This window comes from Apis dorsata, unplaced genomic scaffold (genome assembly GCF_000469605.1).
Source record: "Apis dorsata unplaced genomic scaffold, Apis dorsata 1.3 scaffold_188, whole genome shotgun sequence".
NCBI classification, from domain to species: Eukaryota; Metazoa; Arthropoda; class Insecta; order Hymenoptera; family Apidae; genus Apis; species Apis dorsata.
In genome coordinates this window covers 1354318-1361069 of record NW_006263473.1, presented here as the reverse complement: position 1 = coordinate 1361069, position 6752 = coordinate 1354318, and the positions used below count along the sequence as shown (strand labels likewise).

Below are 6752 nucleotides of genomic sequence, written 5' to 3'. Positions count from 1 at the left end.
TCGATCTCGTACTTAATATCGTCGTGTCACCTGCAATAATGAAAAAAAAAAAAAAAATCATATCACTGTCATATCAATTGTAATATTAATATTTCACAATATTTTTCGAAATTTATTTTTATTTTTCATTATTGCAAATGCAATTACATCGATTAATGTAAATCGAATCGCGATGTTAATTATTAAATATGATAAAATTATTCTCGAAGAATCGTTCCCATGATTCGCTCCATTTTTAATTTATGCTAATGTCATTTTATAATTACTAGGTTAATATTTATGTAGCAGCGTCATAAATTGTTATTTGCATTTTACAGAGTCACATGCAGAATGTGATTAAGTATTTAACTTAATATATTTCATAAAATTTGTCAAAAATTTAAAAAAAAAAAATAGATAAATGGAATGAATAGGATAATGATAATATCGTTCTCATTATTTTTATTAATTTTCATATAAAAGTTGTTTGTGAAATTCTTTCAATGAAAAGAAGAAATATATCGAATATATATCTTATTATTTTATATATTATAATTTATGCAATATTTATATTTGCATAAATTAATTCATATTTAAAATTTTGAATATTCTCTAAGCTAAAAAAAAGTATTAATTGGAAATATTTTAATTTATTTTTAATTTATAGATAGAAAAAAATTCTATCATTAATGAATATCATCAATTCTGTCTTATTTTTATTCATAATTATCTCTATCGTTCTTCCAATTCTTAAACATTAATAGATTGATTAACCGAGAATAAATTAATTACGTAATATTTTTTATAATTGTTTAAACAGTTTCGAATTTTGCAATCAGTTTAATCCACTCGATGAGCCATATTTTTATCTTGCTTATCGGAAAATATGCCACTTAAGTGATAATTCTTATTGATAAATTATTTCATACGAATACTGCAATGTATAAATTTAAAAAAATTGTAATAAATAATAAAAAAAAATACGTACATGATTATATGATATTCGACAATTATTATAGAATGTAATTTAACAAATATTATTATCGCCATCACAAATATTATCGTTCCACTTTATTACGCAAGACAATCAAGATATTACACGCTCAATCATCCAACTATTACCCATCATTATTCCTTAACAGCGTATTAATTTGAAAGTTTATGTCCATTTTTACGTAAATATTAATCCAATTCGATTAAATTTTAATACCTTTAATATCTCTGTTTACCAACGTATTATTATATTAATTGGAAAGTTTATGTCGATTTTTATATAAATGTTAATCCAATTAAATTTTAATGCCTTTAGATATCTCTGTTTATCCTACGCGTATAAATTTTTGTCATTATCGATCGTTGAAAAAGAAAATGATCATTAAAATTGAGCTTTTCATCTTTTAAAGAACAAACAGTTCTATCGGATCACATCAACTTTTCTTCAAACGTGAAAAATATTCTTTCCATTCGATTCTAAATAAAATTTCCATTCGTTTCCAATTTTGCAAACTCATTTTCGACCATTTTTCTCCATTCTTACTTCGTGGTTACTAGCAAAATACCGAGCAATTCGTTCCGTAATGCAGGATAACGGTGTACATCCACCGAACAGGTGGTCAGATTGAGCATAACGGCGTACTACGGTGCAGCCAGGATGATTCGATGCGGGAAACATCACGATAAATCATCTCATGGTGTCACGTGTATTCATATTTTAACCTCGTTCCCAATATTCTTCCCGATAGCCCTGTCAAATGAGATTAATTAGTTTCCCAGTGGGTGGTGAAGGTCGAGGCCGAATGTGACTCGAGGAGAGGACAGACATTGGCCAGAGATCAATTTGCCCGCGTGGAAACCGGGATTACGGTCTTAATTCCGTTTCGAATTGCCTCTGATTCTCGAACGTGTGTCTCTGAAACTCTCGATCGATGTAAACCCGATGCACATTTTAATGGACCGCCAAAATCTGTTGCGATTGAGATCGGTGCAGGGCTGATTAGATTGATTAGGGAATGATTTCGATCCTGAATGTTAATTGACTTTGTCCGTTTTATCGATATGGAAGGGGAATTGTTGATATGATTGGAAAATTGAACGCGTAAATATTTCGACGAAGCATTTTGATTGATTTGGAGTTTTTAAATAATAAATAAAATAACAAAAGGATTATATTTTATTATATTTTCATTATTTTTTAGTATTATTTTTTGTCAATCTGTATATAAATAGATTGACACGACGACACTCGTTATGTAATGGAAATTTTTATCATTGTACGAAGAAAAACGTTTTCAGAGAAAAATATTTCGAAATTCGTGTTGCAAATTGGAATACTTTACATCTCCAGTGAAACTCGAGTGCATCGTGATGTACTTCTTTTTCCAAATGTATGCAGGGTATGTACTTGAACTCTCAAATTTCACTTGTGGATACCATTGTACCGAGAAGTGTACTTGTTACGAACCACTTGGTTTTATTGAGCTTGCGGAGAAATTCGGGGAGTTTTCACGCATGAAATACGGTGTTTGTGCTTGGAACTGTACTGGAACTTCCGTATACAAATATAATACATATTCGAGTTATAAATTTCGAATAGAAATTAATTTAGAATAATAATACTCCTCCTTTTGGTTAAAAATTTAAGCAAATTTAAGCGTCATCGAGCGTAACTTTGAAACAGGTCGCATAAAAAAACAATCACGATCCAACCGTTTTAATTAAAATTGGATTAAAAACAAATTAATAATAAAATCACACCGATAACGAATTGCACACACACAGTTTAAAAGTTTTTCGATACGATATTAACAAACAAAGAGAATGCAAAAACTTCCTTTCCCGATAAAATCACAATGCAAAAATGCCTTCTCCCATACTGCGTACTAGAACTCTAAGCAAACCCATCAGCTTCGCATCCATTCACCCCGACAAACTTCCACTCCTCCTCCGCACACAACTCTCTTCCGCACAATAGATCTCGGCAGAATCGACGATATTCCCAATAAACCCATTCCAATAAACAACAGGGAGAAAAAGAGAAAGAGAGAGAGAGAGAAAGGATAAAAACAGAAAAAAAAAAAAAAAGGGAAGAGAAAATCCCTTGGAGCGAGCAGCACAGTTCATCCATTCGTACATCTCTCATAACGAAGCAGCTCGGTCAGATCCGCTCAGAAATTCCTCTTTGAACCGGCGCGCTGGCTGCCCGGAATCGTAGCAGCTTCCTGTTCCGCTCGTGTAAGGACGATGATCGGAGGCCGCAGTTTTTCGCAATGCGCGCCGGTCCTTTGAAACGATCCCTACCGCGGAGTTCCACTCTGCTCCCACGTCCCAGTTTTCTGGCTGATATCCAAAAAGCCTATCCCTTTTGCTAACTTTACTCCCACCACTCCCTCCCTCCTCTCCCCTTCCTTCTGTTTTTCCCGGTGGTGGCTCGTTCGTGACATCGAGTGGGCGGATTTATATCCGGCAGAGAGAATGCCTACTCCCTCTCTCTCTCTCTCTCTCTGTCTCTGTCTCTCTTTCTCTCTCGTTCTGAGCCGTGGAGTCCGCGTTCTAGTTGTTTGTTCCGACGTTTCCCCAGACAGAGGTTTCTGGATTCAGACTTCTCTACCCCCGTGGTGGTAGTTCGCGGTTTACTGCGGCGATTCTTTCCGTCTACGAGTGGCGGATTTATGCGCCGTCAAGAGGGACGGCTAGGGGAAACGTGTACGCGTTTCGAGAATCGCGCCCCGGATAATTCCTGCTTGATTTGTCGGTACACTTCTAGACGCCGTTGCTGTTTATGCTTACTTTTATATCGTGTTATAGAAGGATATTTGATGGGATCTCGTTGTCTTTAATTGTTTTGGTTTAATTATTGTTTGAAGATAACGTAGAGTCATAGATATGAGGGAAAAAATTAGTAGTAAATAAACGCGTGAAATGAGATTCTTGCTTGTTATTTCGAACGGTTTATTTGTATTTATTTTAAATAATGTTGAGGATATTTACATAATCGGTACAGTAATTGAGGTTAAATCTCACTTTTCGATTCACACTGTTGGAAACTCTTTCTCACCTGACTTTTCATTTCCACAAAATTATACGATATTATAATTATTTTATCGTTTCGAAAATAATTCTTCTCAATCTGTATCTTCTCAAGTGTATCTATCGTTTAATTTTCCATTCTCGTGATTGGAAACAACACGAGAAAAATATACTATCGTAAGGTATTATAGTTATTTCAACTCGAAAATCATGTACGTAACCTATAACCCTAAGCCAATTGAGGTTAAGTCTCGCTTTCCAACTAACTCTCTTCGAATCTTCCGTCCGATGTTTCCACCACCACGCTTCTACGATTCTCGAGAGTCGACCGATTTATCGCTCGTTCCAGGAGATGGATACAGTCGGGATTATTTAAATTGAGCAACGTTACTCGACGATTACCACCGCGGTCTCGCTAATTGCACGCCTCGGCGGAACGTTTTCACAGTTTCGAAAGATCGCTACCTGGAATCCCTCGACGAAATTTTTCCGCTAATAAACACGATGTTCCGTGTCGATAGTAACATCGATAATTGGTTGAAATTCGACGCTTCCACTCTCGTTCGACGACTCAAAGATTCGAGAATTCTTTCGATGCTACTTGCGTGCGCTCATTTGCGAAACGAGATGGCAATTATTTAAGCTTGGCGAATCAATAGATGGCGTTCGCACGCTGTAGAAGTATGGCAATCACGTATGAAAGATACATGTCCTGAAGATGTCAATTAAGGTGATGATGATGAACGAGAAGTAAAGATTGTTACGAAAGAATGATGTATGGGTTCGGTTTGAATTATTTTATTTAGATCGATAGTGATCAATAAATGATGATTGTGGACTAATCTAGGAGATATCTTATCTTCGAATGATTAATGATGTTTTTTGATTTCTTAGATCGCTATAATATCTTTAGACATATTTTGTTCGCGCGGAATTTTTTTTTTAATTTTTAAAAAGACTTGAAAATTTTTGAAAAAATTCGTTGATAATATTTTTTCTCTTTATTATTATAAAATCGTGAATTAATGTATAACAATGATATTCGAATTGATATTTAAAATATTTAGAAATGGAATTTTGCTAGTGGAACGTAATTATATTTAAAATATTCGAAAGTGGAATTTTCCTCGAGGAAAGAATAATATTTAAAATATTCCAAAATGGATTCAAGGACTTGTATCGAGAATTGAGTGATAGGAAGGAATAATTTTACATATCATTGATTTGATTTAAAAAAAAAAAATAAATATTTTCGAAATTTTATATAGAATCTTCGATCATTCGATGCCAATTCAATCGCGATATAAATTGTTCAAACTTTTTATTACAATATATAATAGAATATTTTTGCTATTTCAAGATTCGTCTTACCTTTTAGAAAGCTTAAGACAAGTAAACTTTCAATTAGAATAATGTATTAAACTTTTGCCTCTTATTGTATTTAAATAATCAAGTGAACGTGCACGTGAGAATAAATGATAATTGTTGAGAGAATGAGCACGTATCTTCGTGAAAGCATCATGAAAGTGTAAATATGGTTAATCAAGCGCATTTTATATTTCATTAATTTTCTGTAAAAGAGAAACAATATAGAAATCTTGAATAGCAAATTCATTTGTTCAAAATTTAATCTTTTTAATTTTATTACGAGAAATTCGCAATTATTTAATTAAATTTCAATCTTTTGTGACGCGAAATTAATTAATAATTTTAAGAATCGAAGATTTAAACGATACATTTGAATATAAATAATAGATATAATTTAAAATAAATAATTAATAAATTGAATGAAATTACAAATTCCATTGTCTGTCGACAATACAATTTCCGATTAACAGAACTAATTAAAAATTAAATCTATTTCATGAATACGAATGCTGATCAAAGAGGTAACAGGGAGGAAATTATATTATTTTCGATAAATGAAAACTTTTATCAATTACATTCTCATCAATTATTAGTACTGATCAAAAGAGAAATATCACGCAAATCCATTATCATATCAAATGTAGATTATTAACAATCGCATAATTGATTTAAACTCATATAATAATAATAGACGAGTTAACATCGTACAATATACAATTTCAGCTTTGATGTTTAATCCACGTATCGAATTTCATCCTTTGTTGTTGAAATTATATTTGACATTTGATACTAACCCAATCCTTTTTTTAATATTATGCTAATTATTTTTTTATATACAGTCTTCGTTTCATTTATATCTCTCTATATTTCATTATAAACTCCACAAATTCGAATTCGAAACTTCATCAATAGATCGATGAATTTAATTAACTTGAAGGAGCTCAAAGCGAATCAGGTTTCTCGATTCATCGTGTGTTCTTGAATTGAACTTCGTTTCTTTGTCATGTGAGAATTCTCCATAAGAAAACGAGAATTTTAATATATTGGTGAAAAAGGAAAATGCATTTTATTTTTTAATAATTTTCTTTATTACGCGTAAATTCTATATTTTGTGTTTTTATTATATTGTTTTTTAATTAATGAACGAAAGTATATTAAAAAAAAATAGAAGTTTTTGTTAACTAATTATTCATACTTTTTTAAACATGAGAGAGAAGTAATGAATTATTACAATGAAAAAAAATAAAAGCTTTTTTTTTTATTCTTCATAGAATGCATAATCTTCTGTAAATTTTTTATTTTATTATAATATAAACTGAAAAATAAAAAAAATTAATAAAAATAGCAATCACAAGATCAAAATGTATATTTGAAAATAG

At 31.7% G+C, this 6752-nt stretch overlaps 1 long non-coding RNA gene across 3 annotated transcripts in view; it reads left to right on the top strand.

Moving 5' to 3' along the window:
* LOC116185455 overlaps positions 1-6752 on the top strand; it is a 230268-nt gene that overhangs the window by 115779 nt on the left and 107737 nt on the right. Inside the window, exon 2 of one of the 3 annotated variants that reach the window (XR_004150311.1) lies at positions 4355-4755. The exons of the other annotated variants lie outside the window; for them this stretch is intronic. This is a non-coding gene — a long non-coding RNA (uncharacterized LOC116185455). The remainder of the gene's footprint in view (positions 1-4354; positions 4756-6752) is intronic. 3 annotated transcript variants of the gene reach the window in all.